General features: G+C 46.3%; 1 protein-coding gene across 1 annotated transcript in view; it reads left to right on the top strand.

Moving 5' to 3' along the window:
* The window catches only part of cacna2d2a (calcium channel, voltage-dependent, alpha 2/delta subunit 2a), a gene marked incomplete at its 5' end in the record, with an annotated part of 130,186 nt that overhangs the window by 36,668 nt on the left and 65,806 nt on the right, over nt 1-27,712 (top strand). The window lies entirely within an intron of this gene.

Raw genomic sequence — 27,712 nt, forward strand, 5'->3', positions numbered from 1 at the left:
CCTAAACACACACACACACACACACACTCCCACACACACATAATATATGGTGGCTATATGCTGATAGGCAACCAGTACAATACATTTGTTATTTTGTTGTTTGCTCACCGTAACACTGTTAATAGCAAAGAAAGTTTGGTCTGTGAAATGCTGTTGTTATCATACTAAATGCTATTCATTCATGGAGCAGTTCATTTTAATGAACTGGCACCTACCTACACCCCAGAACTCCAAGAAGTGTGACACAAACTAATTACATTCAATCAATATTAATGCAATCAATGAACATACTAACGAACAGACACGCTAATACAAATAAAGAACCTGCTGCAACACCAACAGTATGGTAACGCTGCTGAACAATGCTTCTATGCATAGAGTTTTGCGTGTATTCTCTATATATAAGTACATATATATGTGTGTGTGTGTGTGTGTGTGTGTGTGTGTGTATTGTATACAGTTTGTGTGCATACATACGTGTGTGTCCGTAAGTTCTTTGTGGGGTGTGTGTGTGTTTGTGTGTTAGTGCAGGTGTGTATATTCTGTGTGTGGGAGAGATTGTGTGTGTGAGAGACTGTGTGTATATATTCAGTGTGTGTGTGTGTGTGTCTGTGAGAGACTGTGTATATATTCGGTGTGTGTGCGTGTGCGTGTGTGTGTGTGTGTGTGTGTGTGTGTGTGTGTTAGAGATAGCCAGTGCGGGCTGCGGTCCCCTCTGCCCCTGTAAGGGCCCCTACAGGTGGCCATGTTGTGTATGAATATGTATGCGGTGGAGGCCCCGGCGGGCAGGTCCAGGCGGGGTTTGTGTCTCCTGACAGCAGGAAGGCCCTTCCCTGATTAGCACCCAGCCCATGGAGTTCATTCATCAGAAAGGAGCCTGGGAACACAGCAGTGCCGCGCCCTACTCCCGGTGGTCATGCGTGGGATTGGATTTGGAACGGCGTTGATCTCTCTTAGGTGTTGGCAACGGTGTGCCCCCTTGAGCTGAGTGCCGCGCTGCTCGCACACTTATCCCTTTCACACACACTTCACACATCCAGCCAACAGCCCCCCCCCCCCCCCCCCACCCCCCCCCGACCTCACATCCTGACTGGGAGGGTGAGGGTTAGGGAAAGGGGGTAGCAGGGGTAGGGGGTGGGGTGGAAGGAGAATAGGCTCCCTGGGGCATTGACCAAAAAAGTATGCCGAAAACATTCTGGGAAATGTCTTAAAATTCATGAGAAAGCTGGCAGCCAATGGGAGGGGTGGGGCTAGTCAATCTAAACTCTTAGATTGAAATGTGTTCAGCAGAAGGCCATGGGCCAGCCCACTTGAAGGCTTCCAGCTTGCTCACCAGCCATCAACATGGACAGCACTGATCTACATTGTCATTAAAATGTAATTCTATGTTTATCCGTTATGGGCCCCATTACGCTCCCAACCATCCCTGGAAATGGGAATCCCCCACTCTGCTCAAGGTTTCTTCCTTGAAAATGAAGGGAGTTTTTATTATTCCCTTTGGGGAGCTAGGGTTAGGGGGTGTCTTAAATATGTGGCCTGTAAAGCCCTTTGAGATTAACGTGATTAAGAGCTATTCAAATAAAATCCACTTGACTTGACTTGAAGAGGTATAAGAGAAGAGAGTGGCTTGGATGATATGTTGTTCCCCTTTTTGCAAGATTTATGCTTTTTCTTATTTTTGTATTTTCATTTATTTCATTTAGAATTTTTTGGGGGGAGATTTTCCTTTACTGGTACTGAACCAGACTTCTAAATATAAATTAATTCACCTGGACTTATTCTTATTCTGCTATTCCTTGGCAGAATGAAGTGAAAGACTGTTCCTAATGCAGCCTACAGATAAGGAGGCTTTAAACTCCTCATATTCACCCTGCAGCTGTATTCCGTGTTTTATATTCCACCCTATTTCTACATGGTTATTTTTCACAAATGTTGGCTCCCACACATTTGGAAGGTTTAAATGGATGGATCACTGTGTGTGTGTGTGTGTGTGTGTGTGTGTGTAGGTGTGTGTGTGTGTGTGTAGGTGTGTGTGTGTGTGTGTAGGTGTGTGTGTGTGTGTGTGTGTGTGTGTGTGTGTGTGTGTGTGTGTGTGTGCACATGCTGCATTGTGTGTAGGTTTTCGCTGAGAATGGTTTTGTTTTAGTTGTTAGCTGTGCTGTTATTTACCAACTCAAAACCTAAAAGAGATGCATTTTGTGTATATTTCTTTGCAACTCATTTACTTTAGATTCATATTTTTGTTTGGCCAATGTAAATTGGCTGTAAATATGCAGTTACTCAAAGCTGCTACGTGTTTCTAGCGTATCGCTCTTAATCAAGAAACCATTTGAAAGCTTGATGTTGCTATTATCACCGATCATATATTAGGATTATGAGGGCAACACTAGTTAAATGCATATTTGTTACAGCAAACAAACCATCCCTGTTGAAATGAGCCTTCATTTGTCAGTATCATCTGCCGTAGCCGCAAATTGGAGAGGGTTGTACGCCCACTTTTCATAGCTTCAGTCGGGAGACGATCATAAAAAAAAAAGCACAAGATAAGTGTGAAAAATTGCCCAAGTTCAGGTTTTCCACTGCAATGGCCTCTCAAGAGGCCCCGAGGAATGGAGATGGGCTTAATCCTGCTCCAATTGTTTTTGGTCCTTCCTTTTTCTTTTCTCAAAAGCCTCTTCTGTGTTTATTCCTCTGCCTCCTCTTCTCCTCTCCCTGTCCACGACTGCCTCCCTCTCACTGCCTCTGGCTCCAGTCGTCTCCACACACACACACGCACATACACATACACGAACACGTACACACAAATACAAACGCACACACACAGATCTGCTTCAACGGCCTCAGCCAACATTTACATGTAACACAAGCCAGGCTATCCGTCTACAAGCTTGTGTGTTTTAGATAGCCTCCATCTGTATCCTCAGGCAGGATACAATATTAAAACGCTTTTAATATTATTCATATCAGTGGTCACTTTTAGTTGGTAGTGACACCAGCAGGAATTAGATATGTATGAGTCCTGCTCACATTAATTCAAGTGCAGGACGTTTTTTGCCTTGAGCAAATTGACTACTTATATGCGTGTGTGAGTTACATTTCTTCGTGAACGTTTACTCAAAAAACCTCCCGTTCAAAGACGAACATTAAAGTTGAACTCATATTCCCTTTAATAAGTCCACTTTTGTCAGAAGAACCACATCATTTCCGGTGCAGAATAATCTGTTTCTGTAATTTGAAAAGAGAATAATTTCTAGTTAATGAAATAGTAGAAAAATACTCTTTGTTGAAGTTTAAACTAGTTTAATAGTTGAATACCTTAAAAAGTGGGCTGCATTTTATAGCAGACATTATTATAAATCGATATATAAATGATGATAAAGTGCTTCTTTATATGTGTGTCTGGAAATATACAGTATGTGTAGGTGTCAAGAGTCTTCCTATTGGTGTATGTGGCTGTGTAAGTGAATGTCAGTATAGGTTTAAATTAATCTGTATAGGAATGTGTTTAGGTGTATATTACTGTTTGTTGGTGTACATGTCTGTGTGTCGTGCATATGTGTGTGTTTAGGTGTATATAAGTGTGTATAGGTGTATATGAATGTGTTTCTCTAGGAGTGTGCATAAATGTAAGTGTGTTTCTCTATGAGTGTGTATGAGTGAATATAACTGTGAATTGGTGAATATAACAGTGTATTGGGGAATATGAGTGTGTATTGGTGTATGTGGGTGTGTATTGGGGAATATGAGTGTGTATTGGTGTATGTGGGTGTGTATTGGGGAATATGAGTGTGTATTGGTGAATATGAGTGTGTGTTGGTGTATGTGGGTGTGCCTCTCCATGAGTGTGTGAGTATAATCAGGGCCTCAGTGCTAAACACCTGAGCGGGCCCCAGGTGCTCGGGGAGCTGCTCCCTGACAGACAGCCACAGAGAACACAGCCCTCCATGTAAGCTGTCATGTGTACAATGCCAAACAGGCACGATAAAGCACTGGCACTGATCTGAGCTCCCCCCCCCCACTCACCCTCGTGTCTCCCCCCGCCAGCCCACCTCCCCGAAAGCCTTCCGCCAGCGCTTGGTTCCTGGGAACCGGAGAGAAGCAACCGGAAAGACTTTATGAATTCTGTGCGACTGTCAATCAAAAGAAGGTCAGGAGTGTCTGTCAGCGCCGACAGACTTTGAAGAAGCTTCCCTCGTCTGCATTCTCCCTCTTTGTGTCTCTCTGTCTCTCTCTCTCTCTCCTTGTCCCTCTCTCTCGCTCTCTCTTTCTCTCTGTCTCTCTTTCTCTCTGTCTCTCTGTCTCTCTCTCACTCTCTTAGTCTCTTTCTTTCTCACACTCCTTGTCTCTTCTCTAACTCTCTCTTTCTCTCTATCTCACTTGCTCTCTCTCTTTCTCGCTCTTTGTCTCTCCCTGTCTCTCTCTGCCTCTCTGTCTCTTTCTCTCTCTCTCTCTGTCTATGGCTCTGTCTCTTTCTCGCTCTCTTTGTCTCTCTCTTTCTTTCTTTCTTTCTTTCTTTCTTTCTTTCTTTCTTTCTTTCTTTCTTTCTCTCTCTCTATCTCTGTCTATGTCTATGTCTCTCTCTTGCTCTTCTTGTCTCTATCAAAAAAGCTTTATTGGCATGACTATTGGTAATCCAAACAGTGTTGCCAAAGCATTACAGTATTACAAATATTACGATAATAACAATATGGAACGTCAGAACAATATGTACATATATCAACCTGTAACAATATAACATAACATACAGATATACATATGTACATATATATAAAAAAAAAAATATATATATAAAAGAAAAAAAATAAATAAAATAAAAAACAAAAAAACCTTAAAATTAATGAAAAGCTACATAAAACGCATTATAGGTTACTAATAATCATTGATCAATCAAACAGTGAGGCCTGGTGTAGAATGTCATCCTCTCATGTTGTGGCAAGCTGAAATAAATTGTGCTGCGAGGACGGAGCTCTCTTTTCTCTCTCCCATTAATATTTGTAGTTGGTCTACATGGGAGTTTATAAAATGAGGGGGTTTTTGGCCGAATTTGATAAAGTATATTTTGTGGATATTTTTGAATTTGGGGCAGTGTAGGAGGAAGTGCTGCTCGGTCTCTACAGCAGCTTCTTCACACTGCTGGCACAGCCGCTCCTCTTGGGGCAGCCATGACTTCTTATGGCGGCCTGTTTCTATGGCCAGGCAGTGAGCGCTCAGTCTGTACTTTGTTAACAACACTCTGTGTCTAACATCAGTCACTGTGGTCAGGTAGGGGGCCACAGTGTCCTGTCTATTTAGGGCCAGATAACACTGCATTTTGCTCTGTGTGTGTGTTTTAGTGTTCCAATGGGTGAGGTAGGTTTGTTTCTGATGTTTTATAATTTGGTTGAGTCTAATTGATATGTTCTCCGACTGGTCCTGAGGCAGAGCAGAGGGGGAACCTGTCTGTGGACAGAGCCTCAGGACCAGCTGAGTAAGGGGACTCCTGTTCATCTCTTGGCTTTGCAGGGCTTTGTACTGGAAGGAGTGGGGGTCACTTTGTTTTAGATGTAGCCAATATTTAATTGATCGTTTTTGGATTTTTAATAGAAGTGGATACTGACCTAATTCAGCTCTGCAGGCGTTGTTAGTGGTTGTCCTGTGTACCTGCAGAATGCTTTTACAAAAGTAGAGTAAAATGTAAAAGTAAAATGCTTTTACTCTATCTCTCTCTCTCTCTCTCTATCGCTCTCTCTCGCTCTTCTTGTCTCTCTCTCTCTCTCTCTCTCTGTCTCTCTCTCTCTGTCTCTCTGTATCTGTCTCTCAGTCTCTCTCTCTGCATCCCTGTATCTCTCTCTCTCTGTCTCTCTCTCTGCCTCTTTCCCACTCAGTCCGTCTGTCTCTCTCTCTCTCCGTCTCTGTCTGTCTGTCTGTCTGTCTGTCTGTTTGTCTGTCTGTCTGTCTGTCTGTCTCTCTCTCTCTCTTGCTCTCTCTCTCCGACTCCATGTCTCTCACTCTCTTGCATCTCTCTTTCTATCTTTCTGTCTCCCTCTCTGTCTCTGTGTGTGTCTCTTTCTTCCCCGTCTCCATGTCTCTCGCTCTCTTTGTGTGCCTCTCTCCCTCTCAGAGTTGCTCTGAGAAGGGGGGGGCAGGACGCGCCAGCTCGCCACCGCGCAGTGATCATGTGACATCCACCGCTGCACAGAGGGAAGAAGGGGCGCCTTTGTTGAACCTAAGTCGTGATTTTACAGAGGACCACGGATGGAATAGAGCAGCCACTAAGGTTGGCTTAATCCAATTACACACATCCCCGTACTCCTCCAATACCACTTAGAGTCTGAAGAACGGTCGCCTCCAGGCCGCTGTGGATGGCTGGATGGATGGATGGCTGCTCAGCCTCAACTGGGCTGTTTATTGAGGAGTCTGTAGAACCATAGCCACTGGCAACTTAATCAGACATGGGTGAGTCAGGGGGCTGGTGAAGATATAGAGCCATGTTAAATATTTGATAGGAAAGAAGGAGGTGAGAATTTACTTCCGGAGGCTTATTGACTCCACCGACCGTGTCCAATCAATACAGCGTATTTCGGACCTGAGCCAGAATGTAAGCACTGTTAATGTAATCACTGTCGAGTCTGTGTAATAACAGAATCGTTCAATATGTAGAACCACCTGTTTGGGAGACCAGCACAGTGTATATTTTATGAGCCATGAGCCACCATTGAAAAGGTCAGCCAGGCTTATTGTTAGGTGAGAGATGGCGTCTGTGGAGATGATGTATGTAACGGTAGAATATTTTCTGAGGTGTTGAATACCGTCTTGTATGCTATCAGCCCATTTCACAGGCTTCAAATGATATTGTTAATGGATCATTTCACCCGACATACACAAAACAATTATTATAATTCATTTTAGATCGACTTGTTTTTCTATTATCTGATGGATCAACTTCAAATTGATCAGCAACATCACAGTAATGTTATTAGCCGCATAGGAGCCGTCGCATCTTTAGCCATTGACTGAAATAACACTTGGACAAAACTGTTCCTGATCTAAAATTGAATCTGCAGTCAAAATGGAAATTGAGCCTGGGTCCATTCCATTTGATGGTGCATGTTATTTCACATGTGTCAATGAGGGTTTGAACATAGCGAGATGGAGGCCGGATACAGGGCTGTGTGTGGAGGAGGAGGAGGAGCGGGGCAGACCGGCTTCCTTCCTGCGGACCGCCTGGAGGGAGGCTCTGCATCCATGCGGATGATAGCGACGGCCAAAGATTGTCAGAGAAAATGCAGAGATGGCAAAAAACTAAAAGTGCCGGATGGAATAAATCAGTGGATCTGCGCTGGCCTCCTTATTCTGCTAGGGGCGGGGGCGGGGGAGGGGGCGTGGCCTGGGCAGGCCTGGGCAGGCCTGGGCGGGATGGGGGCGTGGCCTGGGCGAGGCCCAGTGGCGTTATCGTGTAACCGCCACACATTCAGAGGAAGTGATCGTTCATAGCATGGGTCTGTTTGGAGAGATATTTGGAAGCGCGTGCGTCAGAGTGTAGACCTGCTTGATGCCCTTGGCATAACGTATTGGTACATACAGACTCGGAACTACTAAGTGATACCTACAGTATTGGCTGTTTACACGACAATGTACATCAGGGATTCAAACTGTGCAGCTCAATGTTCCCCAATAAACAGCTTCTCGCTCCGAACAGCAACAAGGGCTGACGTCACAGCATCCCACTTTGGCTCCATCTCAACCTCGGAGGTGGTCCATCTCGGGCGCGGCTCTGAACAGCGTTTAAACTGGTAGTGGAAACTGCCAGGTCTAAAGTCCTAAATCCAGCTCGTCATGCTTTTTAAAGATCCAATCTCCCTATTATTAACAAGGTGCTTTCTGTGTCTATCATCGTTGTGAACTCAAAAGGCTTTTTGCTTCATAAAGGGTGGCGGTAATCAAATCCGTAAAAAACAAAAAGATAATCCATTATCGACCGGCAGGGAACATGATGGCTGCATATTTGTGTGTGTGTGTGTGCGTGTGTGTGTATGTGTGTGTGTGTGTGTGTGTGTGTGTGTGTGTGCGCGTGTGTGCGTGCGTGCGTGCGTGTGTGTGGTTAGTTTCAGTTAACAAAAACCAATGGCAGCAGAGGATTATGTCCCTCATGTTGGCAGTGAGTGATGACAAATTAAGGAGTGCCCACTCCCCCCTCTCACACACACACACAAACAAACATACACACACACACAAACAAACACACATACATTGATTACACACACTCCCAATTCATATTACAATGTCAGCAGCGTACAATGCAAACCATAACTTTCCCAGAGAGAGGTTGCCTTTCAAACATATAATATTACATGAATATTGAGCACGCTGCAAGTGATGATTACCAGCACAATCATTTACAGTCACAGTTTTATACATTCAAAAGAACACCAACCTCGCAAACAATAATATTCAGTATGTGCAAATGTGCACGGCAGAACTTATTCTAAGCGCTGTTGGTGCATTACGAAGTAAACCGACTAAACCGGTCGTTTCATTATCCAGCCCCCCTTCCCCTCCCCTCCGTGTCATGTTTAAACATGACACGCCCTCTAAGGTGAGTCTATGATCCATCATTAGCAGCCATATTCATAAACGCTTTCATATTGGGGTGACACCTAGGCTGGCGGCCTGGCTCGCTCCTCGCTGCAGCGTTAAAGGTTTGTCCTAGCACTTAGCACTCACCTCCCTGGCCATCCCAGCGCACCGCCACTCTAGCTGCTAACGGTTAGCCCTCGGCATGGCTTGTGTTCATCCGGGAAGCTTAATGAATTACAAGGTCCCGCTAATGAGCGCGCGGGAGCTCAGCCGCGCCGAGGTCATACGGTTGGAATGACTTAATGAAGCCAGCCGCTGTTCCGGGAAGACGCAAGACGCATGAAACCTGTCCTTCACAGCTCCTGTCAACATCTTCCCCGCGTCGTCGGAAAAAACACCAAATCTGTGTCTCTATTTTTCTGCTGAACGGTGGAAAAAAAGGGAAGAATGTAGAAAAAAGAAAGGAATTACAACAAAAAAAAGTAATTCATTTTTTCCCCATTTCCTGCTGGCCATTTGAGAGGCCGCTATAACTACTGGGTCTCAATAGGGAAGATCTGTGTAACTAGGCCTAGCACTCCTTGGGCCAAAGTAGAAGAGATAACTTTGTAATTTCGCACGCGGTATGAATCAAATCAAATTCACAGTAAATTTTCCATAGCAAGAATTCATCAAGGGTTCTCATATGGCGGTTGTATGCTGTTATCTTTCCCGGATAGTTCTAGACCGCTAACAGGGTTGCCGGTTTCGTATTTCTCTTGACTACCATCACCGGCTTTGTTGATCATGCAGATAAAGAAGGAAATGTAATAATGCTAACGCAGCTCCGCTTTAGCTGAGCCCAGCCTCGACCGGAGCGTTTAGACCGGCAGTTTTCAATCTCCAACTCAGTCAGAGGCCACGCCTTGTGTCTGTCCGAGGTTTCTGTCCGCAGAAGGGGCCCTTTTGTGACATTTTGTCTACAAAAACTAGACAGCAATGTTCTCTCTGAAGGCTGTTTTGCACCTGAATGCACCGTCTGACTAGAAGTACGACTGGCCTACCGTATCTCAAAGATTCAACACCTTATAAATCCTGGTTAGTTGATGTAGCAAGAGACTCAATAGCTGAGATTTCTCAGCTATTGTAGCCAAAAGCTATCTTGTAGGCCTAATAGCATATAGTTTATCTTATAGGCCCTGTAGCACAGGTTAGATCGCATTGCACCCTCCAAATGTCATAATTTAATTAGACTTTCAATAACCTTGCATGGAAAAACAAAGCATACTTAATCACTGGAAACCAGTTCAAATAAACTGTGCGATTCCATATTGTCTTTCCATCATGCGGATGTATTTTAATGCCACATTCGGTCACAATAAAGAACAGCTGATAGCACATGAAATACATAAGCCGTACACCGCACGTACGTGCGTATGTACTAATTCATGAACACACACACAAACAAACACAAAGACATGTGGTTGCTTATACTCCTGCTAATTCTCCTGGCGTGTGTCATTCAGATCTATGAACCTCCATTATCAACCATCTGGTACAACCTGGAGCAGAGCTATTGCACCTAACACACAGACCCGCACGCACACACACACGCACGCAGGCACGCACGCACGCACGCACGCACGCACGCACGCACGCACGCACGCACGCACGCACGCACGCACGCACGCACACACACACACACACACACACACACACACACACACACACACACACACACACACACACACACACACACACACACACACACACACACACAGTACTCCAAAGTCTCAGTACAACTCACGATCGTGGACTCTCCTTCAAACTGTTGAGGCATCAACAGTTTGAATCTCCTGTGTAACCTTCAAAAGAGATTTCTCCCTGTTACAGTTCACCGGACACACTGAACACACTCTTGATGTTCAGAATACAAAACAGACGTGTGGATAATTTGTTTATGTATAGTATTGTAAAATGTGTTGATCTATCTTTCCAATTGGGTCATTCTATCACTTTAACTGATAAAGGTCACAGCATACCACCCACTGCTACTTGGCAGCAATTCACATTAGAGAAAATGTCAGAACCTGATGTGATCGCAGTAGCTCGCCTGCAGCAAATTTCCTTCACATCCTCCATACATATGTTTATTCTTGCCACCGGTTTTTCCATTTTCTGCTCCCATTTGAATGCTGTCGCCTGCCCTAAACAAATCAATACACAATGGAAGTGTTTTTTCGTGGGTTTTTGTTTTGATAGCCCTGCCTCTGCTGCACAATCGCTCATTAGAGTGACAATGTGGGAGCAAGTCAGGAAGTGTTCGGCTTTGATTCAACGTCTAATCATCCGACTTCTTCCTGGAAGGAGGAAGGGAGAAAAAAATGGAAAAAGGCACTTCCTGCGTTTAAGCAACGTGTTCACGTAGAAAATAGCATCTGCCTTGCTCTGCATTTAAGAAGTCAGCGAGAGACAAATGAATAGAAATGACTGATTTGTTCTTTTTCCATGGCGGGCTCTCCAAGATGCATTAAACATATATTCCAAGTCTCACATGTGCCCATTTTTTCGGCAGTGAGAGTGAAAGAAAAGAAAAGGAGAGAGAGAGAGAGAGAGAGAAAGAAACTTGAAACAGATTTTTTTTCCATTCCAAGGCGGTACTCAGTTCGTTGTTGTCTTGCCTAGAGGGTACAATTGAAAAGGATCATTTCATATGAAAGGGGCTTTTGAAAAACGTCTCAGCAATCAAATAGAAAATATGTGTTGCACGGCTGAGTGGTGGGAATCATATGAAATCGGAACTGTGTTAAGACGAAGAAGAATAAAGAGGAGAAAACTAACGCCTTGTTCAAATACTTGCACTGTGAGGTTTTGTGCTTATAAATAATTTTCCTAATTCTCTCTCGCCCAGGCCTCCTATCTTAACCATGTCTACACACGTCACACACACACACCCCGTCTGTGAACCCGCCCTGGACTATTCTCTGCAGCGTTATCGTTGAAGCGGCCGCAGCATATAGCTCACCTTCTCCCAAGGGAGGGACGCAACTCTGCAGATAGCCGCAGATAGCAAGGGATTACTTTTCATACACGTATGCTTTAACCACTATTACCAGTGGTTGGTGTTAAAGCGTGAATCACTGGAGTGTCCCTCCACATAGAAATAGACTTCTATGCGGTGTGGTGGGTGTGCTTTCAGATGGGTTGTTTGTGCAGTATATCCCCCTCGTATCCAGGAGTCTCCCTCCCAGTGCGTCTGCTGATTACGAGTCTCACAATCTGCCATGATTTTTTTTTCAATAAAATATATCTTATTTTTTTTATTATAAATTATATTATCCCCTCTAAATGCTATTTGTTTTATTTAAAACATAAATGTCATAGGTGCCCACTACTGCCGCCCCCTCAGTTGTTGCATTGCCATCATCGTCATCCGAGAAATATTGTGGAAAATATTGACAGAAATAGGGTTCTCCCATAGAAGAATATAAAATGCATGATGATACTCTAGGTAGCTCATGAATGGCTTGAGAAGAAATGTAGAGCAGCAAGAGAAAAAGTAACACAAGAATGGACTTATAGAACTGAATAATAGAAAGTAGCCTACATATTTGATTGTGTAGAACAGAAGCAACAGTATTATGGAAACCAGAACCATGGGATTGCTCAGTATTGCAGACTGATAACAGTATTTTCGCTTACATTAATGCTCAAACAAATGTGGCACACATAACTCAGCTTCGGGATTTTTGTTTGTTTGAAGGATGAATTCTGTTATTCTGCTATTTTTTCAAAATTCATCCAACTTTAGATATATTGGTAATGAATGAGCAGGTATACAGTTGAGGCTTTTTGCTCTGGGAGGCCTACAGGTAGACCGAGGACACTTGGTTTTGAAGCAGAACGTATGGGCTGGTTGTCAAACACCCAAACCACTAGACCATCCTATCCTAGTGTTATGAATACACGATCACTGCTTGAGTTTGTGCAAAGTCACTACAAGCTACTTAGAGGCAGTTAGATGTCTTGTTTAAGGGGCAGCATTTAACCAGCAACCCTTTGTCTGTCATGACGATACCTTCGACAAAACTGAGCCTGTTGGTTGGAGAGGATCTCTCATCATGAGTCACCCATTAGGACCCACTGAAAATAAAGTGATTCCAGGACAGTCAGACTTCCTTTGAGAACGTCCTCAATATTGAAGATGTATGGTTTACTTGAAGCTTCTCCGCACCACAGCGGCTGATCCTAAATTGAAGAGATTATCTTTGCCAGACCGTGAAACCTGGTTTAGTTTCAAAGAACGTTCTGTCCCATTGAGCTTGCTCCTATACTTCAGCCTTCGGAACAGTGACTTTACAACGTTTTGGAATCGATCTTCAAAATCAAACTTTTATTTTTGTGCCGTTCCTCATTTCCAGGACACCAACCCTAATGTTGTGACTATAGAGACCACGGCGGGAGAGTTTCTCTGCGTGTGCGCGACACAAACAGACAAAAGGGTTCCGACATGAAACGCGAGTCCCATTGTTTCACAATGGGAATGACATTGGTTTATGTATTCTGGTGGTGTTAAATGTACAAAATCCCTCTACAGCCCATCCCCGCAGAGTCAAGCCTTTCATGCAGGGAGGCCAGCAACAGCAGAGGTCGGCTTGCTTTTATTCTGCTTTTCCATCAGAGCAAGCAGTTAATCTCTGCCCAGACCCACCTTATCTGGGCGCCTGCCTGCCACCCTGAGCTTGGTCCAGGGATAAAGGAATCAGTCCCCCCTCCCTCCCCCGTCTCCACCACCACCACCAAAAAACAAACAAAAAAACAGGGGAAAAAACACACACACAAATGCACAAATAGTTCTCTTTGGCTTCGTCCAGGATGTGACCGCAGACTGAATAAATTTCTCGTTCCTCGTTTCTCCTGGGCTTGCATTCATTTGCGGCGGCCTGTCACTTTGCCTCTTCTGTGTTTGCTTCTTAAGTAAAGCCACTCAGATGCTGTCTCTGCTTGTTGCATCTTCTCAGATCAGCGCAGCCATTGCCTTGCATTACGGGGTTATGTAAAAGATCTACGTGCACACCCGTGCATACACCCACATTCAGGCATGTGTGTTTGCGTGTGTGTTTGTGCGAGTGTGCATGTTTGTGTGTTAGTATGTGTTTGTGTGTGTGTGTGTGTGTGTGTGTGTGTGTGTGTTTATGAATGTGAAATGTGAATGTGTGGGCCGTGGATGTCATTGTATAGGTGAATTTAGGGACAAAAGTGAGCGAGCTATTCTTGACGCTAACCTGGGCTGGCTGTGCCCTTGGTAGGCCTGAGTCTCCATTTGGCTGGAGGCAGGGGGATGGGGTGGGATCTGGTTTCCACCTTTCCCCCTCTCTCTCTCTGCTCTGATGACCGCCCCGGCGATGTGGGTCTCTGACAGCGTGTCATAACTCGTGTCAGCCGCTTCCAGCCCTACGTGACAGGACGGACTAATGGTCCTCGTGACTGGCAGGTGTTTGTCTCGGAGGCTAACGAGGTGTGTTGGCCCCCTCTGACTGAGACGCCGCCTGGGTGACTAACACAATAATATTAATAATCATGGAGGGCTCCATTAGGTGAGGACTCTAAGCAAAGGGAAGAGAGAGGAGGCGCACTCCGCCCGGTTCGGTGTGCGTAAGTAAAGGCTTAGTTATGTTTCCACGTCGACGCAATACAAGGGCATTTTGGCACCCATTAAGTCCTTGCGGACCCTCGTGGGTCCGCCGCAAGGGCCTGATGTGCGCCTCCCAAAAATGTTAACCTTGTGTCGAGGCCACGCAGCAGAAAGGGCTGGGATTGGTCCGCTCACTAAAACCCGACGCAGAATCGAAACAGGTTCACGACTGCGTCGAGGCGTCTGCTTGGTCATTGCGTTGCGTCGACCTGGAACCATAACTGAGCCTTAACGGACGACGGAGACGGAGATGAGACACGCAGGTCAGCGGGGAAAAGAATGACGCATTGTTTAAATCCATCAAACAAAATGCAAATAACAGTGAGCACAGAGGGTGACACAATGCAAGAACACCTAAGGGGTTGAGGAAGGAAAGAAAAGAAGCTGGCGTTTGGGGAAGCCAGCGAAACACACCAGACGCAACAACGCCAAGAGGAAGAGTGGAACAAAATCAGAGGGACAAAATGTGGGCTGGGGGGGGGGGGGTAAAGGGTTTAGTGGGGTGGGTGGAGTGGGGTGTGGGCGGTAGCCCGGTGTCAAGCCTCAATGGAGCCGTAGGAGACTTTCTAAGATATTGACCTTGGAAAAACATCTCTGTGATTATGCCGCTTACCCTGTCTGTGATCTCTCTCTCTATCTCCCTTGTATCTCTGTCTCTCTCTCTCTGTCTCTGTCTCTCTCTCTCTCTCCACCGTCTCTCTCTCTCCCCGTCTCTCGCTCTCTCCACCGTCTCTCTCTCTCTCTCTCTCTCTCTCTCTCCATCGTCTCTTTCTCTCTCTCCCCGTCTCTCTCTCTCCACCGTCTCTCTTTCTCTCTCTCCCCGTCGCTCTCTCTCTCCACGTCTCTCTCTCTCTCCACCGTCTCTCTCTCTCTCTCCCCCATCTCTCTCTCTCCCTCTCTCTCTCCCCGTCTCTCTCTCTTTCTCTCTCCCCATTGTCCTTCTCTCTCTCTCTCTGGCTGTCTTCCTCTTGCCAGCATTTCGCTCTGTTAATCTTAGTAAGACCAGATAAAAGTAACTTGATGGTTTTCTCTCTCCTTTGATACACATTAATCCAGATCATTGATTGCAAACCTTCAAGCTTAGGCTGAGCTTATCACAGGACGTGGCTGGCGTCTCTGAACTTTTGTTCTTGGTACAGCTGTATCGATGTTGATGTGTATTAATCTGTCAATTTACATTTACAGCTTTTCCTCATTGCTTTAAAGCTTGGTTTACTTTTTTCCCCTGTTGGAATGGATCATGCATAAATGTATGCAGGTGACCAACACACATCCAATCGGTAGTACCTGCTTCCAGTCTGGAGACACTATACATAAGGTCAACGTATTACATAAGAGAGTTTTACATAAATAACAGGTGGCCATGCTGCCCTTAAAGGGCAAAATGTGCAAGTAAAGGCAACGGTCTATTGATTTATGTATACACATTAAGGCAGACTATATCAATTTAATTATGCACATAAAAGCAGACTATGTTTAATTAAATATGCATGTTAAGACGGACTCTGTCTCTTCATTTGAATGTGCACTTAAAGGCAAACTGTGCCTTTTCATTTAGGCAGCCTATGCCTATTAATTCAAACATGCATGTAAAGGCAGACCATATCAATTTAAATATTCATGTAAAGGCAGACTTTGTCTATTTATTTAAATATGCTGGTAAAGGCAGACTATGCCTATTCATTTAAATTGGAGCTAATTGCAGACTATTTAAAAGTCAATTAATTGCTGCAGGCCAAATGCACAGTAGCGGTTAAGACTGTCACAATGCTGCGCGGTAATTGGCTGTTTGAAGGGATGACGCCTTTGTGTGTTAGTCTGGGCTTGTATCCCCTGTGCCAGGTTTTGTGTGGCCATAGACCTCTGAGGCGGCTTTGTGGAAGACTAGTTGATTAGTCCCCGGATAGTTGTCTCAAAAGAAAAATATTGTGGCGTTATTTTTGACTGGAAGCACTTATACAGTCCAATCTGCAAGCTTTGTGTTTATTGTCAAGTGCACAACATTCAACCAACAGGCAATGCCATGCTCGCGTTCCAGGTGTGCTCAGTGCAGATAAGGTTCAGATAAAGAGATTGAAGCAATAACAATAACAACAATAATTTCCGATGAAAGAATAAAAGAAACAAACATAAAGAATAGTGCAATTAAAACTAGTGCAGACAAATCGTAAAGCCTGCGGCATTGAACGGTGTCTTCAATAATGTCTTCCTCTTTATTTTACATTCACACTGCAATTATGGACTCAATTCCAATTATTCCAATGACATTATCTCAGAGTCTCCTCTTCTGAAGATGGTGGGACACCACCTTCTCCCTCGCCCGCCTCGTCCACATATTGGTCTCGCTCTATCGCTGGGCTCTGCATTTGTGTATGCGAGAGAGAGAGAGAGAGAGAGAGGGGGAGAGAGAGAGAGAGAGAGAGAGAGAGAGAGAGAGAGAGAGGGGGAGAGAGAGAGAAGGAGAGGGAGAGAGGGTTGGGGGGGTAGCTAGGTGCTGAGAACGATGTGGGGCTCCCACTGAAAGCAGCATCTGGCTGAATGACTGATCGATCAGGCACAGAGCATTTGCTCTGCCAGACTGCTGGGCCTTTGTAAATGGAGATTATTTCGAAATTATTACGGGAGGCAGATGCTTGTCGGAAGATGCTCTCCGTCAAGGTTAGACTGTCTCTGACTTTCCCCCAAAACCCTCCTCACCCGCATCCACAACCACCAACCCCACTCTCCTTCTCCAGCCTTTCCCGCCCCTCTCTTGATCGACTTCCCTCCCGTGAGACTTTTTTCGTGATAATTTTTGCTCTGGTCTGTAATGATCTTTCTCCAGTTGTCCATTATTTCACATCTGTCCCCCTCCCAAGTCACCCCGCCTCCCTTGCTGCGAATGCCAAATATATTTATTTACTATAAAAAGCCGTAATGGGAATTTTTAAAAAGCCATCTGGTGAAATACACCTCACAGACAGATAACAGCCTACACGCTATAATCTTTTGTCCAACATTTAACTATAATGACATGGAAGCTAGCAGCTGCTGTAGCTTTCTGGAATCAAGAAAGATATGTGTTATTCCCTGATTTCGGTGTTTGCGTGTGTGTGTGTGTGTGTGTGTGTGTGTGTGTGTGCCCCATGATTATGTCGGTTTTCCCTCTGCGTACGTATCTTGGAAACTGATAATAACACAGGGTTCCGATGAGCTCTATGGAATATAAGTTTTACCTCTGGGATTGGACTTTGGTAGAGGCGTGGCCGGCCCCAGGTCCTCCAACCTCGTGTCTATAACCCCGAACCCCAACTTTGGGTCTCCCGGTCGTTCCCATCCTCCTCGCGTATCATATCCTGGGATGTGGCTGCAGATGATTCTGGGGGGTCTTTGCAAAGAGACCCCCCGAGAGCTCTGACTCATTTGGATCACTGGATCCATTTGATTTAGTTAAACATAGCCCTGTGAACGCTGTGCCAGACGTATTGTTGAGGGGGATGTACGCATCGCTCTACACCGTTGTGCAGGTGCTGAATAGATTTCCATGGTCTGGGGCCACCACTGAGCGGTGGAGCAGAGTGGAACGCATACGGCGGCTTGATAATGGGCCTGCTGGGGCCTGTCTATAGAAAATGGTGCGATTATTATGGTGTCAGAGTAAGCAGGTATGGAGGTATAAAAGAATGTGTGCGCACGCACGCAGGCACGCAGGCACATGCCCTCCCCCCACACACACACACACACACACACACACACACAATATAAGAATAATGACAGATTACAGTAATCCCATCGCGTGTACCTCACATATAGTGTCATGGTATAGTATTGGTATATGGCATTTCAAACCGCCTCATTTCTCCCAACTAAAAAACTCCTCAGCTCTCCTCGGGGGGGGGGGGGGAGACGAGAGGGAGAGATAGACTGAGGAGGGGGGAGGCTGATGAGGGGAAGGTAGGGAATGGGTGGGGGGGAGGGGGGGGTTGTGATTGTGGATTAATTGTTCACCCGGGAGATGGAAGATAACATGTGATGTTTAAAAGCCGCCGCATCTAATCCCGTCATTTCTTGGAAGGGAATAATGAAAAAAATGGAAATGGTGAAATGATATCTGTTGGAGGACTAGGAACGGGGCTAATCTGTTTGCCTGAAATGGGCATGTGTTTGTGACTGGTAAACGGTCCGCACACACACAGGTTTTTGCTCTCTCCATCACAGCATTTTTCCTAAGAAGGAAATCTCCATTTTATTTGCTATTCTTTGTCTGTATGCCGAGTTCCATCTGTTTACCATTTGGCATTTGTTGACCTTAGTTACGTTTAGTGTTTTTTTTAAATGCATCTACCCACTTTCCTTCTCCCATTAGAGGAGGTAATGTCTCGGTTTATTTGGCTTTGTAATCAAAGTGAAGTCGGGTGGTTCCTCACTTAGAACCATAGAACGGCCTCTCTCTCTCTCTCTCTCTCTCTCTCTCTCTCTCTCTCTCTCTCTCTCTCTGCTTATCCTCCTCTGTACCTCCATGACCCCCCCACCTGAAGTCTCTCCCCCCTTCTTCCTCTCTCTTGTCATATCTCTTCTATGCGGGGCTATTTATTTGCTTGCCTTGCTTAAGGCTTCAAATTTAATTTGGATTCAATCTGCTGTAATTGCTTTGAGAGGCGCTTGTGTCTACATCCTCTGACTCTGCTCTGTGTCTGCTGGAAGATGCAGAATTGCACTCTGTGTATGTGTGTGTGTGTGTGTGTGTGTGTGTGTGTGTGTGTGTGTGTGTGTGTGTTTGTGCTCAATAATGTAGCTGAAGCTATGGGCTCGTGTGTGTGTGTGCGTCTATGTGTGTAAATCGACATTGCCTGGCCAAACACTGACACAGATACAGGTTGTCAAACAGCGGCCGCTGTCAGCGGACACCATGGTTACCTGGGCACACCATGGCGACACACACGGGTAACACACTCTGCAATGGCCCGGGTTTTGAACTACGTCTAAAATAAGAATCAGACTTAAAAAAAAAAGAAGAAATAGTTAGTCACCTCCTATTTCCTTCAAGTGTCATTCACAAGCATTGCATCTTTGATTCAACCATATCAAATCAAATATTGAATTGATTAGGGTGAAGAGCTAAATATGAAGAGCGGAAAAAACGCCATCCTTTGCCCTTGAGCTGGTTGTGTGGCTGGTGAGGTGGAAGGCAGGGGTGCTAAGCTGCAGGAATGAGATAAACAGGAGAAAAAAAGATACTGACTACAAGCCCACACCTCTCTCTCGTTCTCTCGCTCTCTCTCACTCTCTCTGTCTCTCCCCCCCAGCCCCCCTATAACCACTTCCCTTTGTCTGTCTTTTCGTTTTGTTCAGCCTGCTTCTCGCCCTCTCAAATATACAAAATAAATGAACTAATTGAGTTTATATTCAATGTCTTTTGCTGGACAGGGCGATATCATTATTATAATTATTATGCTGATGATTGGACTGAAGCATCCAGCCGAGGTGTATTCGACTTTAATTTAAGTTATTGTAGGAACCTTTTGACACCCGTATAATGGGATGATTATAAGAATCCATTTAAAAAAAGAAAATACACAACAGTAGCTACATCAAATAAATACATGGTGAAAGATAATTGTGCATGAAATAAATGCCTATTGCATTAAGCATATTTTTGGGATGTTAAATGATATTCAAGCAGTAAAACATCAACAGTTTGCCATGTTTTCCAGAGGAGCTGTATGCTTCTACCATCCGACACCTGTTGCGCGTGAAGGTTTAATTGTAACTTGAGAGTTCGGCTCAAAGTCCTCAATCTCCACCCAGTGGTCAAAACTACAAATGACACAATGACTACATTGTCACATTTTAATATATATCTTGATATATATTAATATAGCCTATTTCATTTCAGACTTATGAAAGACTATCAAAAAAACTGAATTATAAAATTTGTGCTGACACATTTAATAAAATAATAAAACTTAATCATGAGTTTAGAAGGAATTTGTAGCGCAACTCCTTTTTTTTAAAAGGAGGAATTATGAACCTATTTTACATATTATTTGACGTCTCTTTGTTCCTCTGCCTATTCATTTGATAGAGAGCTCTTCATGTGAAGCTCCATTTGAGCGACACAGCCATGCCACTCTGATGCAGAGAATACATGTGTGAGTCATTGATTGCATGTTGATTAGTGAGTGCTCTTTTGAGCTTATTATACATATTGTTAAGTATGTATGTATGCAAATCACTGTGTGTGTATGTGTGGGTGTGGGTGTGTGTCGTGGCCAATATGTGATATTATGATTCAGACAGTGTGTCATATTGTGAGTTGTGTTTGTTTGTATGATACATTCTGTTCTTAAAGTCAGTGTGGATATCATTTGAAATGACGCAATGTATTTCTGGATCATGACTTATCATGGTCGATAGAACCAAATATTTGTGGAGCCGGTTGCATGCAATGCGAGTTGTTTCCTGCTAGTTACAAATAATAAAGTCCAATAGAGACTTCCATAGTGATTGTGTGTGTGTGTGTGTGTGTGTGTGTGTGTGTGTGTGTGTGTGTGTGTGTGTGTGTGTGTGTGTGTGTGTGTGTGTGTGTGTGTGTGTGTGTGTGTGTGCGCGCGCGCGCGCGTGTGTGTGTGTGTGTGTGTGTGTGTGTTCTACGTATAAATGTGTATATTTATATGTGTCCATTAATGCAATCAGTTTTGCAAATGTGTACTCCCTATACTATGCATGGCTTTAATTCCGGATGTTAATCTGTTTATTTCTGTGTGTGTGCGTATATGTGTGTGTGCGTACGCACGTGTTTATTCACATCTATAGTTTACAATCAGTGTGCATCATTATTTCCGGCACTTTAGAACACAATATTAAAATGAAAAGCGGAAGAGAGGTGCCAAGAACCTGCCCCGCTCCGTTCTTCATTACACACACTGACCGTTTCAATCGGTGATCGTCTGCTCACCTCGTGATCGCATCAGGCCGAACACAAAGCCGCGGGGGGGCCGTGTTGGCTGTCGCACCAGACCGAGCTGTGTGGAGACCGCACGCTTTAACCACTCTGTTTACACGTGTACGAGGAGCAGGGCCGCCACGAGACAGGGCTGTCCTATTAGAATGTCACTGGGCCCCCCCCTTCTCGTCCTCCGTTTGTCTTTTGTTTTCAAACGCTGCGTTCTGTGTTGTCTTCCGCTGTCTCCGTCACCTGCGAGGTCAACGACTCGCAGCGGCTTCTGAAAGAACCCCGGCAGACCGAACAGGACGGCGGCCGCTGGCTATAAATAAATATACACACACACCGCTGTACATCTATTCATTTTAAAAGGTGCCCCTGGACCCGTCTCCATGTCTCTATGTCCTCTGGTTTGCGGTCTGGTTGATGGCCCTGACAGCGGGGGGAGGGGCCGCAGTGCCATGTCCATTAGTACGTGACAAACAGCAGAGTGACACCAGGCAGCCCGCCAGCCCCGTGTCATCAAGCCCCTCCTTAGACCCCACCACCACCCCCTACCACTACACCCACCCCCTGATACCCCCACCCCCTACCACTACACCCACCCCCTGATACCCCCACCACCAACCAACTACACCCACCCCCTGATACCACCACCCCCTACCACTACACCCACCCCCTGATACCCCCACCCCCTACCACTACACCCACCCCCTGATACCCCCACCACCAACCAACTACACCCACCCCCTGATACCACCACCCCCTACCACTACACCCACCCCCTGATACCCCCACCCCCTACCACTACACCCACCCCCTGATACCCCCACCACCAACCACTACACCCACCCCCTGATACCCCCACCCCCTACCTCTACACCCACCCCCTGATACCACCACCCCCTACCTCTACACCCACCCCCTGATACCCCACCACCAACCTACTACACCCACCCCCTGATACCCCCACCACCAACCAACTACACCCACCCCCTGATACCACCACCCCCTACCACTACACCCACCCCCTGATACCCCACCACCAACCAACTACACCCACCCCCTGATACCACCACCCCCTACCACTACACCCACCCCCTGATACCCCACCACCAACCTACTACACCCACCGCCCTGATACCCCACCACCAACCAACTACACCCACCCCCTGATACCCCCACCCCCTACCACTACACCCACCCCCTGATACCCCCACCCCCTACCACTACACCCACCCCCTGATACCCCCACCCCCTACTACTACACCCACCCCCTGATACCCCCACCACCCCCCTACTACTACACCCACCCCCTGATACCCCCACCACCCCCCTACTACTACACCCACCCCCTGATACCCCCACCACCCCCCTACTACTACACCCACCCCCCTGATACACCCAGAACCACCTTACTACACCCACCCCCTGATACCCCCAGAACCACCCCCCTGATACCCCCACCACCCCCCTTACTACCCCCACCACCCCCATACTACCCCCACCACCCCCTTACTGAGCCCTACCACCACCATACGCCACCCAACCCCAAGCCTCCACCCCTGTACGCTCACTCTTTGCTGTGGGTCTTCGCTGTGAGGACGCTTCGTTCCGCTACGCCGCGTGAGCGATATATCGCAGCCATATAGCGTCTGTAACCGAATGATCTCAGCGCTCGAGTGTTGTTTCGTCGCTAAAGGTCTCCTCGTGTGTATCGGCCAGCGTAAAAAACACGAAAACCTCCGCCACTGTTAATTTTCGATACAGTTGTTGCCGGCGCCATCGACCGCCCAAAGGAGGGATAATTGAATATGCAGCAGTGGGTGCGTCGGTCGGGTGTGTGGTAATGAGTAGGACAATAGCCTAGTCTTGGCGGACCGCTCCACAATAACGGCGCCACTTAGCTCGTTGGCGTGGCGTTACCACTGTGCGGCCTAATGAGATAGATGAGCCGCTTGTTTTTCGGCGGGGCATCTGAAATTAAAATGAAAAACAATGGGGAAGAAAACGGTATCAGCGTTCCGTAGTAGTAGCAGCATCAGGCCGTTTTTTATACTGATACGCTATACGGGTCAATGCATCGTCGGAGCGCTCGGATGGTGCACTTCCACGTCAGCGATGCAGTTCAGAACCACCATATTATAAGCCTCTGAGTAGCCTGATTAGTATTCAAAGGCGTGTGATCAAGGTCAATTATTTTCAGTTACACTGACTTCTTAAAAAATGGCTATAATGGAGTTCTATTCTGTAGCTGGGAGCGAGGCTATTGTTCCTGGGGAAAGACAGCTGCCTTTCTCCTCCCTTTGAGCCAGGGACTGAAATTCTCTGCACAATGCTGGCAATCTTTTAATGGAAAACATGGTATTTCTGTGTGCATATGTCGCGGCATACAGAAAGCTGGTGTTTGACTTTTGGAAGGCGGAAAAAAGGAAAGCGTGCGCGCAGCTGCAGTTGCCAGGGGTGAGGTGACAGCCAGCCGCATTCACAACCCTTTGCCGCTGTGGAAAAGACGAGGAAAGAACATAATTTAAACCCTGCGCCTTTCGTGATGGGAAGATTACTAGACTACACTTCCCAGCTGCCAACGGGTGAAAGAAAACAAAACTAGCCAAGGATCTAAGTTAATTGTCAAGTTAAGATAACTTAAAAAAGTTGAGTCAAGTTCTTAATTTAGCGACATGTGTGGAAGACATTGGCATGCAGTACAGCACTGTTCAGTACTACGGATATCGCTCAAGATGAAGGACTCTCCTGTGTGTGTGTGTGTGTGTGTGTGTGTGTGTGTGTGTGTGTGTGTGTGTGTGTGTGTGTGTGTGCGGGACTGACCCCCTGTAAAGAATCAGACAAGTAAAAACATGAGTCTAACCAACGTTATTATTGCTAGTGTTAAGCGCATACATCCTTCAGTTGGACTGTGTGGGAGTCATACAAGTCATGATTTGACAAATGGTTGATCTGCATTTTTTTTTTTTGTTTATTATAATTTCCATTCTAATCCTTTCATTATAATCAATTTCCTTTTTTTACATCCATTATCATGTGGAGCAATTATTCTGTTATTACATTTTTCCATGGCAAAATGAAAAAAAGAAAATGCAACAGAAAGATCCGCAATTAAAGTCGCGAGAACGTGTAGGAGGCGAACAGACAGACAGGTGGAGAGGGAGGCTGGTCACATGACACATGATTGAAGGCGAGATGGAGCAGTTCAGAGGAAGAGGCCAGTTGGCGTCTAGTGGCGAGGAGGAGGAGGAGGAGGAGGAGGAGGAGGAAGAAGAGGAGATGGGAGGAATTTTCCCTGAGATGTTTTGAATTCTGGAGTGGAAAGTCCCTCCATCTGTTATAGGGGCCCGGTTCTGACTCAGTGGGTTTTGTGATTGGTCCTAATCCTGGCCAAGTAACAGACAGAATGAAGAGCTTAAACCAGTCTGCTCTCACTCTGACAGGCTCCACTGGTCGTTGCTCCGGCTGCTGCTGCTACTGCTGTTCCTGCTGGGGCTCATCTCACACCGCTGCCCCCTAATGGACAGATGGCCGAACCACACCCATACCCTCTGAATTACTTAGTCTAAGGTCATCGTTCAACGGCTCCATCAAAATGTAGATAATAGGAAAGCATTGGTTCAGAGTGAAGACCAACAAGTATTTGACAATTATCAATGTTTCGTCAAATTTAAATAAATACAGAGTATATGAAATAACAATACTGTTATGGCAGCTTATGTGCACGTATTTGCTTTCATCCAATGTAATAATAGCATAGTTATATTAGCACTGATGTATCTGGTAATAATGTTTGCAGTATGCTTCAGTATGTTATTTTGCATTTAACAAGTGCAACCTTGTATTGCATAATGGCGGCTCTCTGATAAGCACCTAAGAAAAATCCTTTCTCCTCTCCAAAGGCATTGGGCATCTTGGGAACGGTCTCTTATTGGCTATCTGTGCTTTCACTCAGGGAGGGAGGACGGGACCCAGTAGAATGATGGACTGGGGTCCCCAAGGTGACAGCGGCATTTCCAGACAGCTCAGGGGTCAGTTAGAAAAGATGTTGAGTGGCCTGATTCGAGTCTGCAATCACACGCACAGACACACATGCGCGCAAGCACGCAAACACGCTCAGACATGCACACACGCACACACACACACACACACACACACACACAGACAGGTCTCCTGCAGACAGGGTCCACTGTGTATGCAGTGCAGTGCCCTTAGAAGCCTGCAGAAGAGACCCTAATGTTCTCTAACCGGCCTCAGCCAGCAGTCTTACAGCCGGGTGTGTGTAGCTGTGTCACTACGGCATGACACGCTCCCTCCCTGGTGGGCTGTCACACTCCCATCCACACCCCTCCACCCACCTCTCCATGAAATAACATGACTTTGAGTGATTCGGCCGCCCCCCTCCGGAACAGTGCAAACCAAACGGTTATGAATATTAAAAGATCCTAATCGTCTCACGCTGAGCCTTTCATGACGATTCTCCCCCTCTCTCAAGTTCTTTCTGCCACTCTTTTTCTGTCTCCATCTCGCTCTCTCTTTCTCCCTCTCCTTCTCCCTGTCTTTCTCTCCCTATCCCTCTGTCTCCATCATTTTCTCCCTGTCTCTCTCGCTCTCTCTCCCCATCTCTTTTCTCCTCTCTCACGCTCTCTTCCTCCCTCTCTCTGTCTCTCTGTCTCTCCCCCTCCCTCCCTCCCTCCCTCCTCCTCATATTTCACGGCTCCTCGAGGAAGACGACACAGCGTTGCCGGGGCTCGTCTCTCGGCGCGGCTGCCTCCAAAGCAGCTGGTGAAGAATAGACTGTCAACCGCTCCACATAATGCATTGTGTGCCCCTTTTTTTTATCATAATTTATTTCTCTTTCTCCCTTTTGACGTTTAAAGCTATGTATGTGTAGGAAGGCGGGGTATTAATATTGGACATTGTGCTACTATCAATAACCCCCCCCCACCCATCCACCACTCTGTCTCCGGGGGTGTTTATGCTTGTTGACCTTGCCTTCAGACGGGGTAGTGGATAATGGGTGTGGGACAGAGGATCCGTCATAGGGCTGTACCCTGGCGTTGGGAGGAGGAAGGGGTACGGGCCAACGGGCACTGGGTCTCCAGACCGGACCGTAGTAGATGGTCTCTATAGCCCCCCCATCCTCCCCGCATGGTGGGCGTGTTCCCTGTGTTGTGTGGGCCCCGTGTGTGGACAGCTTATCTGTGCTGTACGCCGCTGATCGCTCTACTATGCTTCTCCAGCGCTCTAAGCAGCTTGGACCGCAGCCACCAGCACAGATGATATATATCCCCACCCTGCTCCACACATCTCTCTCTCTCCCTCCCCCTCCCTTGCTCTCACTGATTCATGGGCTGTTTATGGTGCACATCTATCGGGGGGGGAGGGGGTGGGCAGAGCACTGAGAGAGTGGGAGATGCTTCGGGGGGTGTGGGGGCCTCGGTTGGGAGAGGGATGAAGAGAACTGTGTGGGGACCACTAGTTTTGGGGAAGATGGAAGCTGAAGGATGAATTGAGTGACAGAGACAGAGGAAGGGAACGGTTTATGAAGATGGGTATGGTACAAATTAGGATATTTTGTATATTTATGCATACATATAAAACAATGATAATCCTAGTGATGTTTCTGAGGAGAAGGCAGGGCCCAGAAGATGAAGGGGTGAATGACATGTCCTGACCGGATCCTGGGGGTGAAGGTGGGTGGTGGAGTCAGCTGGTCGGTTCTCTTGTTTGTTTGGAGATGGATTCTGCTCCTGATCTTGAGAGAACCCTCCTTCGGGCTCCTTTTGGGAAGGTCACGGCCGCAACAACAAAATACCCAAGCTTCATGGCCTCGGTCGTAGTAGAGGACGTTGAAGGAACGTACAAAAAACACATTCAGATCAGCTGAGGTTGGTAACACTGCCGGTGGGTTCCGGTAGGTTCTCCGGTAAAGTCAGGGAACCTGGATGTTGTTGTCCAGCTGCTGCATGTTTCCCATAATTGAAAATGTTTGAGTCCTAATAGCTTTCACCGGGAGATTACCACTTGCCTCTGCCCTTTTGCAGAGCTGACCCTCTCTAACGTAGGCCACCAAATTACTGTCTTTTCTAATGAACTCTGTGGCAATCATTCCAATAGGCTAATTAGTTCCTTGTTGCATTGTTTGAGTGGTTCTCAATCTCGTTAGGGTGCCCGTGGAATCTTATATTGTCGTATTTTAAGACGCATTCAGGTGATTAAAAGCCAAAGGCATTCAGGCCCGGCACGGTCAAAGACACCCATAGCCCTTTTTTTCTTGTTCTTGCTTATCATGCTTCCTAAAACACGGGCTATCGTCGTTTAATCACACAACACATGAAACACGCAAGCACGCACGCACGCAATCACGCACAAAAGCATGCACACACACACGCACACATTCACATTCACATTCACATACACACACACACACACACACCGATTTATATCCACCTTGTAGAATTCCTGCAGGACACGCCCCCTTGGTGAAGCCAAGCCGTTATACTGGGGCTGTGTTCCATTTGGCTCACTGGTTCACTCACTCCCTATTC

Source organism: Pollachius pollachius (assembly GCF_949987615.1).
Source record: "Pollachius pollachius genome assembly, chromosome: 12".
Lineage (NCBI taxonomy): Eukaryota > Metazoa > Chordata > Actinopteri > Gadiformes > Gadidae > Pollachius > Pollachius pollachius.